The sequence below is a fragment of the Entelurus aequoreus genome, linkage group LG02 (genome assembly GCF_033978785.1).
Source record: "Entelurus aequoreus isolate RoL-2023_Sb linkage group LG02, RoL_Eaeq_v1.1, whole genome shotgun sequence".
NCBI lineage: Eukaryota > Metazoa > Chordata > Actinopteri > Syngnathiformes > Syngnathidae > Entelurus > Entelurus aequoreus.
This window is the reverse complement of record NC_084732.1, coordinates 25,127,892-25,138,062: the sequence shown is the minus strand read 5'-3', so window position 1 is coordinate 25,138,062 and position 10,171 is coordinate 25,127,892. Positions and strand designations below refer to the sequence as shown.

Genomic DNA, 10,171 nt, shown 5'->3' with positions numbered 1-10,171 from the left:
ACAGATGTTGAAGGATCCTAGCCTCCTGAGGAAGTAGAGGCGGCGCTGTCCCTTCTTGTAGAGTGCCTCAGCGTGTTTTGACCCATTCAGCTTGTTGTCGATGTGTACTCCCAGGTATTTATAATCTTCAACCATGTCCACCTCGACCCCCCTGATGGAAACAGGGGTCGCCGGAGTACTCCTCCTCCTTCCCAGGTCCACAACCAGCTCCTTGGTCTTCATCACATTAAGCTGGAGGTGGTTCTTTCCACACCATGTGACAAAGTCCTCCACCAGTGCCCCGTATTCCTCATCATCACCATCCTCAATACACCCCCCTATCGCAGAGCCATCAGAAAACTTCTGAAGGTGGCAGGACTCTGAGTGATAGTGGGGATCGGTGGTGTAGATGGTGAAGAGGAAGGGGGAGAGGACTGTGCCCTGCGGGGCCCCGGTGTTGCTGACCAGCTTGTCAGACACACGGTCCTGCAGTCCCACGTACTGTGGTCTGTCAGTCAGGTAATCAACAACCCAGGACACCAAGGGGGCCTCCACCTGCATCATCTCCAACTTCACACCCAGTAGCCCAGGCCGTATGGTATTGAAAGCACTGGAGAAGTCAAAAAACATGATCCTCACACTGCTCGCAGGCTTGTCTGGGTGGGTGTGGGCTCGGTTCAGCAGGTAGATGACTGCGTCCTCCACTGCAGTCGGGGCTGGTAGGCGAATTGGAGTGGGTCCAGGTGGGGCTTGACTGTAGGAAATACATCATGGAAAAGTTGCAATGTTGACTCTAATAACACAAAGCTGTTTTTTTCTTTGAAACTGTCATTGCTCAAAAAATAATGTCGTTATGAAATATTGACCTAGTGAAGGCTCTAATTAATTCACATCAAATATTCCACTTTAAAATATTTTTTGGGGAAAATGTTGCATAGTTTGTGTGCTTGCCATTAAAACAATGTTTTCTATGACAAAAGGGCATAGAAACAAACAAACCAAAAAAAACATAAAAATAAAAACGTACAATCAAAAGATAGATCTGAAGTTGATATTTAGATTTAAGTGTTGGAAAAATAATAATGTATGACCTTTTTTAACACGTTTATGAGTGTGGCCCTGTTGGATCACTGAGCCTTTTAGTGGGATATTTTTCTAAACTTTAATTTCTTTAAAAAAAAATAATACATCAAAATCAATTATGAACAGTAAGACAATAGAAAATCAGTACATTCTTGTAATAATGCACATTTAGTACAGTTTGAAAAGTGCAAACAGAAAAAGTCTGTGGAAAGGTTGTAAAAATAAACACTTTGTTCCTCAAAGGCCATGACTGTAGAGTTATAGTTAAAAAAAAGAATAAGAGTATTGAACTTGTGAACTCAAAAGCTGTTTTTCCGTTGTACTTTCTTTTAAGCTTTTGGCGCCGTAAGGGGCTGTTTGTATTTTAGAGTAAAACTCAGTCTGAGCAAGACATTTAATAATTTAGACTGATAATGAGCTCACTTCTAATTAATTCAGCAGAACATTTGTTCCGCACATCAGTCCACTTAATTTTCATGAAGGAGGGAATCCTCTTCACACACCCAGTGGAAGATGGAATGCTGACGACTAAGGCTACAGCGGCCTAGATGTTGGGGAGGTCAGCTGCCTGAAGAACTTGCATCCTCCTCTTTGCTGTCCCTTCTCCTTTTCTTGAAGCATTGTAGTGAGGCTGTCACACATTTTAATAAAGCTCGTTCATGGAGATGTTTAGCCTGCCAATAGAGATGAAAATGTTGCAAAGTGGCACAAAGGTAATCTACAGTGGTACAAGAAAATTAATTTATCTGCCAACCAGATGAAGCCAGTGATCTCTCCCAGATGCCAGAGAGCTGGGGCCTACAGGTGAACCCGCACATTTTCCCTCTGTGAGGTCAAAACACTTGTGGACATAACATGATAACATGATGCTTAAGAAGGCTGTAAACTGGCAATCTCACCTTCAGATGGTGAGAGAAGCTGGACCCTTTGTCTTGTTAGGTACTTGTCAGTGCCCATGGAAATCATTATGTCTAATAAGAAATGAGTCCATGCATGATACAATCAAGGTCAGCACATTCTACAATTGTCCAGCTTTTTTTTTTTTTTATCAATGCTTCAAACGGGAACATGACCTGATTACAGACAAGGAGAGGTGTACACTACCACAATGTCTGCCACTTCCTCAACTCGAGCATCTTCTGTCAACCTCAGCAAGGCTTTTAGACATTTTGGAAATTTCTCACCAATTCTGACGAAATACGACAAGACCAAGTTCTGCAGCAGGCCGCTGATTGCAGGGTTGAGTGACAGCCATCTCGTCACCACTTGGCGAAAGATTTTTGGAATTCAATGTCATGAAAATACCCAGGGCACATGGGGAGGCTTTGTCTCTCAGCACCCTTGGCAAATGTGTGCAAAACTGGACCATAAGTGCCCGATAGTGAAAGAGCTGGTCGGATCTCTCTGTGAGGTGGCTCGCTGGAGTCAGCCAAATTTTAGAACCGTCTGCATTACTTTATTACCATAAATTCATTGATTATGGAATAAATACTAATCGATTCTATAATCGTCCATGTCCGCATTGCGATGAATCTAAAAATCAATTATTCCCCCCCCTAGTATCCACTGTTACATGTTACTTTTTTTTCCCCTGTCAATTTGCTCCAGTCTCTCTTTAACTTTGACTCCCTACCTCAAGCCTATGATGTTCCTGCATGGCATTAGTGTGTTTACGACCGGCAACATTACATATAATAATAATAACAGTATCCGCATTTGAGTTAAAAACATAACCCAAACCCTGTAGTAATGTAGAAATGATTAAATGATTGTCATAATGAATTAAATGTACCTTAAAAAATAACGTTGCATCAGTCATCAGCTGTTTTCCTTTATTATAATACATATGATTTTTAAGTCTTTCCTTACACCCTGAAGCTCCACCAGACACCCAATTCTCTTCCCTGACTTTATTAATTATTCTCATGTTAAAATAAAATTGTTTGTTTAAAAAGTAACAACAGGCTAATATACATTTAACTCATTCATGACCTCACCTGAACTTTCTCAGTCCACATTTCATTACTTCACCTCCCTCACTACTCTATGTAATATCATTCTATTGTTAGACATAATTGCACATTAAACATGTTGATAATTAGTTGATTATATTTAGATGTTGTCTTTGTGTTACACTGTAACTGATACTTACAGTGACATCACTCTTTTTTAAATAACAGTAAGCTTTGCTTCTGTTTAATATTTTTTTAAGTGGCATTTTGCTATCTGGAAGAAAATGACAAAACATTTGAGCTACACTGTTGATGTTACTTAGGAACACTGATGATGTTAGCAATTAAATAATGGAGAAGTGACCATACCAACATTTAGATGACTTAAAGGCCTACTGAAATGATTTTTTTTATTTTATTTAAACGGGGATAGCAGATCCAGTCTATGTGTCATACTTGATCATTTCGCGATATTGCCATATTTTTGCTGAAAGGATTTAGTAGAACATGATGACGATAAAGTTCTCAACTTTTGGTCGCTGATAAAAAAAAAGCCTTGCCTGTACCGGAAGTAGCGTGACGTCACAGGTTGAAAGGCTCCTCACATTTCCCCATTGTTTACACCAGCAGCGAGAGCAATTCGGACCGAGAAAGCGACGATTACCCCATTAATTTGAGCCAGGATGAAAGATTCGTGGATGAGAAACGTGAGAGTGAAGGACTAGAGTGCAGTGCAGGACGCATCTTTCGCTCTGACCGTAACTTAGGTACAAGCTGGCTCATTGGATTCCACACTCTCTCCTTTTTCTATTGTGGATCACGGATTTGTATTTTAAACCACCTCGGATACTATATCCTCTTGAAAATGAGAGTCGAGAACGCGAAATGGACATTCACAGTGACTTTTATCTCCACGACAATACATCGGCGAAGCACTTTAGCTACGGAGCTAACGTGATAGCATCGGGCTTAACTGCAGATAGAAACAAAAGAAATAAACCCCTGACTGGAAGGATAGACAGAAAATCAACAATACTATTAAACCATGGACATGTAACTACACGGTTAATGCTTTCCAGCCTGGCGAAGCTTAACAATGCTGTTGCTAACGACGCCATTGAAGCTAACTTAACAACGGGACCTCACAGAGCTATGCTAAAAACATTAGCGCTCCACCTACGCCAGCCAGCCCTCATCTGCTCATCAACACCCGTGCTCACCTGCGTTCCAGCGATTGACGGAGCGACGAAGGACTTCACCCGATCATAGATGTGGTCGGCGGTTAGCGTCGGATAGCGCGTCTGCTATCCAAGTCAAAGTCCTCCTGGTTGTGTTGCTGTAGCCAGCCGCTAATACACCGATCCCACCTACAGCTTTCTTCTTTGCAGTCTTCATTGTCTATTAAACAAATTGCAAAAGATTCACCAACACAGATGTCCAGAATACTGTGGAATTTTGCGATGAAAACCGAGCTTTTTGTATTGGATACAATGTGTCCGAATACTTCCGTTTCAACGATTGACGTCACGCGCATACGTCATCATACATAGACGTTTTCAACCGGAAGTTTCGCGGGAAATTTAAAATTGCACTTTAGAAGTTAACCCGGCCGTATTGGCATGTGTTGCAATGTTAAGATTTCATCATTGATATATAAACTATCAGACTGCGTGGTCGGTAGTAGTGGGTTTCAGTAGGCCTTTAACTCAAAAGACATGGTTTCTAAATGTGGCAGCAGCGGTTGAATTCAATATATCAATGTTGAAGTTGCAGGGGGTGCTGAAGCCTATCCCAGGGACAAGCGGTAGAAAATAGATGGATGGATGGAATTTTGAAGCAAAAGCTTTGATTGATTGATTGAAACTTTTATTAGTAGATTGCACAGTGAAGTACATATTCCGTACGTAATAAGTTTTTTCAACTTGTTTAAATCGGACAAGGCCACTGGGGATGAAATGGCCCCGAACTAGTACGAGTTTTGTGTTTTTGTGTCATATTTAAACGCCAAACAATACAGTGAGCTGAATACAAAAATACACACTTTATTTTATATAATTACAGTTATAAAACGCATTAAAAATAGTGACATGATGACAGAAATCATAATAATCACATACATGAAAAAAAGCAAAGCAAAAGTAAATAACTTCAAAATAACATAACAAAATACTTAAGGCAAATCAACACACCAAACTAAAGGTTAGACTGCACTAAAATATACTTAAAATTAGTCACAGCCTTCACATGACACACTCAAGTCAGCGTGGAATTGGCGTTCTAGTGTTTGGAGCGTGAGGCCTGGGCCGACAACAAATTTTGACCTACTAATTATTGCCAATATACGATATTATTGCCATTATTTTTTGGAGACCAAATTAACCACTGATATAATGACAATACATAATAATAATAACCTTTCAAATGCAATCAACTTGTGTTTCTCTTATATGTTTTAACATTGTAATTAAAATGTAAAGTTTTAAATAACAAGTTAAATAAAACAAACAATTGGTATAAATAAAATATACCCGGTCTGTTAGCAAAATGTTGTACTTTAATAAAGATCACAACCAAAATCAAGGACTTTCAAATATACGCAATCAAAACAATAAGCAAAATAGCTAAATCAAGTTATTGTGACCAAAATAATCACGGTTATCATTAATATCATGGTATTGTTGAATGTGCTCAAAAAGTACATATGCACACTCTAAAATCTTCTAACCAAGTTGTATTCTTTTATGAACTAATATAAATGGCCACATAATATACTTTCTTGGCAGATGAAACATCAAATATTATTCTGGCTTAATAAGAGCCATATTATTGTTATCTGTGCGTTTACATATGCTTATCTTCTTCCATTTTAAATTGTAAAGAGTGATCAGTTGTTTCATTTCCGGTTTATGGGACGTCACGTGAGTTCACTTCCTGTTGAACGGAGCCCGTGTCCGTCTGTTTCAACTTGACACTGTCGAGTTTGTCAATCACTTTGTGCAGAAACGGCACATCCTTTGTTTGATGTGAATGCTTTAGCTCAGTTGTTTAAACAGTAATGCATTTCTACAAGTTTAGATTGGAGAATGACATTTGGTAATGGGAAAATACTTTAATGTCTGTTGTTTACATGTTGGCATTTAAGCTAGCTAGCAAGTTAGTGCCAGTCCACCCATCCGTCTTTATTAAAGTGTAGCTATAAATTATTGTTTTTCGAACATTTTAATTTAATACGGTGAACTACGGGGGGGCGGCATGGCGCGGTTGGGAGAGTGGCTGTGCCAGCAACCTGAGAGTTCCTAGTTCAATTCCCAGCTTCTACCAACCTAGTCACGTCCGTTGTGTCCTTGAGCAAAACACTTCACCCTTGCTCCTGATGGGTTGTGGTTAGTGCCTTTCATGGCAGCTCCCGCCATCAGTGTGTGAATGTGTGTGAATGAGTGAATGTGAAAATAGTGTCAAAGCGCTTTGAGTACCTTGAAGGTAGAAGAGCGTTTTACAAGACATAAACTTTGTTAGAAACTAATGAAACCGGGCAAAGAGCCGCATGTAGCTTGGGAGCCGAAGGTTGACAAGCCCTGCACTATGTGATGCTAGCGGAATCGCTTCACTGCACAAAGAGTCAAAGACCCTTATGAAGGACATGATCATTCACCCCCTTCTTTTCATTCCGTTATAGCATAAACGCACGGAGCCACTGACACCGATGAAAAGCTTAAATGCTCTTGAAGCATGCACATGACAATTTATCGACGCTGGAAAACTTACCGACTTAATTTTCATTCATCGTCGGTTAATTGACTTATCGAATATCGGCCCAGGTCTATGGATCGCATCTGAATGCACCACCCAACAGAGAGACACTGTAATGCGCTGGGCGACTCTACCACACGCTTTGAGGGGGTTTTAGTGTGGACACAACCCAGTTCAAAGGCTGTCCCAAGACACACAGTGGTCAAAGCGACGGCTATTTATGTCGGCAGCCTTTATGGTGTTGCTGCAGATCTTGTGCGAGCCGTGAAGGCACGCACCCCCACACAGCGGGAAAAGGGGGAGAGCTGGAAATGAGATCTTAAGACAGGAGCCCAGGACTCGCAACAAACGCCAAAGCGAAGCACCCAGAAACACAAAGTGCTGTCAATCAAACAGCGGTGCAGCACGCCATATCGTGAACTGGCATGTGCCAGCCATCCAGGAGGCTTTATATGCTGTTTGTGGCCGCCCACTAATTACATTACAGGTGCGGAGGACACCAACATGTCACATATTTATGATTATAAACAAACAGCAAGACTTTATAAACAAGCAGTATTCATGGCAACATTCTCAACAGACTGTCTGCTAGTGTTGCAGTACAGCCTGCTTTCTCACCTGCTCCCACAATTAGCACAGGTGAAGGAAGTCACATGACGCTGTGCACGCGTATACTTCCGCGGTATATTTTTTGGGTGGAACAAATGCCTCTCCCACTCCCCATACTCTCGTGACGGTGCTGTGAGCTCATTGGCCACAGAGCAGGAAGGGCAAGGAATCAGTTTGCAAAAAAAAGTTATTTTAAATGCCTTATCGTTCATTAATGTCATTGACATTTTACAGACTGTTTTTGATTCTTATGGTAAGACTAGACAAAGTGTGTTGCTTTACAGCTTATGGGATGCAAATTTTTGTTTCTAAATACGAGACGATTCCAGTTTTCTAAGGACGGTTGGCAACCCTACTCAGAGATGATGATATCTGAAGTTAACTGTGGACAAGAGCAAAGCGACACAAATGCACTATCCATTGTACTACAGCTCATTTATATTTCCTTTTTTGTTTTAGTTTTTTTTTTTTTAAAGATTTGCAGAAATAGAATACAAAAATCACTGTGTCCTACTTTCCCCTTTGGGCATTGTAAATATTCAGCTTCCTGTTGGTGAAGAACCATGACATGCACATTCCAGAGGAATGAATATTTGACCTACATGGAAAAGCTTTACATGCAATGGAAAGAAAACACACAGCAAACATAAGAGAATTAGAAATGAAATTGTGCACAGTGCACATATTTAGTAGTCTATCAAGACATTCATTTTAGACAATGAATGACTGAACATAACTGACGTTTCATAGGATATTGTGAAGATTTTAGATTGTGTTCCCCTTTTTTGTGATGTCACTGCAGAAATCTCATGGTTATAGTAAAGAGGAAAAGTGTGAGGATAACCACAGACGTGGAAATGAAGGAGATATCGACAAAAGTGGTACATGTCTCTCTGTTCTGAAAGATCAGTACAATAGAATGCTCAGAACCAAGTTCAGTAAACTGCATCCTTGAGGGTGAGTAGCCTACATGCAGTACATGTGTTTTTTTCTACTGCATATACCCATGAAAGTTATATGTGGGCTCTATAGCTGAATTTTGGGTGACAGGTGGGCTACCCTAGACAAGACTGTCAATCACAGGCAGACAAACTACCTCATGGAGCCTCATTTTTTAAATTTGTTTGGCTTTGTCTTGTGTCAGGTCTCCACAGGTGGCAGTTTAGCGTTTTCTTCATAATACACTTGTATTGCAGGCAGTCAACAACTTCTTGCAGCAGCATCATAACATCACATTGTCAGTTTATTGTTTGTATGTTTCTGTTGTAACCTTTTGGAGTATTAAATTAGGACCTCACCCAAACTTGGACAAGCGTCTCGACAGATTTTTCTTAGTGCTAGTGAAGAGCAAGTAAGCTGCTGTATTGCCTCTGAGTTGGTAAACGTTTGTGCTAGAGCAGGGGTCGGCAACCCAAAATGTTGAAAGAGCCATATTGGACCAAAAAAAACAAAAACAAATCTGTCTGGAGCCGCGAAAAATTAAAAGCCATATTACATGTGTCATGAGATATACATTTAATTAAGAGGACTTAAAGGAAACTAAATTAGCTCAAATATAGCTACAAATTAGGCATAATGATGCAATATGTTCATATAGCTAGCCTAAATAGCATGTTAGCATCGATTAGCTTGCAGTCATGCAGTGACCAAATATGTCTGATTAGCACTTCACACAAGTCAATAACATCAACAAAACTCACCTTTGTGCACTCATGTACAAGGTTAAAAGTGTGGTGGACAAAATGAGACAGAAAAAGTGGCATAAAACACGTCCTAGAAAGTCGGAGAAAGTTATGCATGTAAACAGACTATACGGTGAGTTCAAGGACCGCCAAAATAAGTAGGACAAAACGGCGCTCACCAAATACTTGAATCAGTGAAGCATATTTAATATAAACAGTGTGATTTATAACAATTACGGAGGTTTGTGTCATGTTTGTCCTCCTACAGAAACCATACTAAAACAAAAAAATTGATTTTTTTTTTCCCCCTCATCTTTTTCCATTCTTCATACATTTTTGAAAAATCTCCAGAGAGCCACTAGGGCGGCGCTAAAGAGCCGCATGCGGCTCTAGAGCCGCGGGTTGCCGACCCCCGTGCTAGAGTATAAATCATGCCTTGCACCTGTACAGTAGAAGGTTGTGGACATAAGCCAAGAAGTTGGTCAACTTTAAAATTCAATTTAGACCTGAAAACATTGCTATGAAGATGCGGCAAAATGCTTGTTGGCGCCGAGCATTTAGTTTTTCCTGAAGAGTAAAGATTATGTGGAATCCATCATCTGAACAAGGAACACAAGTCTTGTGCTGAAATATATAAACATCCCGTCAGTTGGCATTCCAGTGAAACTGGACATTGTTTAGTAAGTAATTGTTTTATTACAGTATGTTCTAGTTTGTATATCTTGTTTAGCACCTTGCAATACTGCTCCATGATGCTTACACCTGATTTCCACAGGATGCGAAACAGCGTCTTTTCCTCACCTTTTGCGGGGCGCCTCGTGGCGGCCCATCAAAAAGGTGTTTTGTTTGAATGAAATTAAATCATTACTGTGATAAAATAAGGATTCCTCTGGAAAAAAAACCTGATCTGTTTTTACTTATTTTTAGGGCCAGACTTCCACCATAGGAGTCAGTTTTTGCAAAGAAACGTTGTTTGGAGTTATTGGTTTTTGGCTGCAAAATTTGCACGAAATTGTCAACATTCCTTTTTTGTTATATGTGCATTGAGACTAACATTTTTTTTTCTTTCTTAGAAACGATTCAATGGCAACCCACATCAGCAAAATGGCATATGAA

At 40.2% G+C, this 10,171-nt stretch overlaps 1 long non-coding RNA gene across 1 annotated transcript; it reads right to left on the bottom strand.

Annotated features, from left to right (window-relative positions):
* Window positions 1-570: 570 nt before the first annotated feature.
* On the bottom strand, window positions 571-9,199 carry LOC133662842 (uncharacterized). Its single transcript, XR_009828178.1, has 3 exons — window positions 9,074-9,199; window positions 1,566-1,736; window positions 571-733 (listed from the first exon to the last, which is right to left on the bottom strand). It is a non-coding gene; the product is annotated as an uncharacterized LOC133662842 (long non-coding RNA).
* Between the last annotated feature and the right edge of the window lie 972 nt (window positions 9,200-10,171).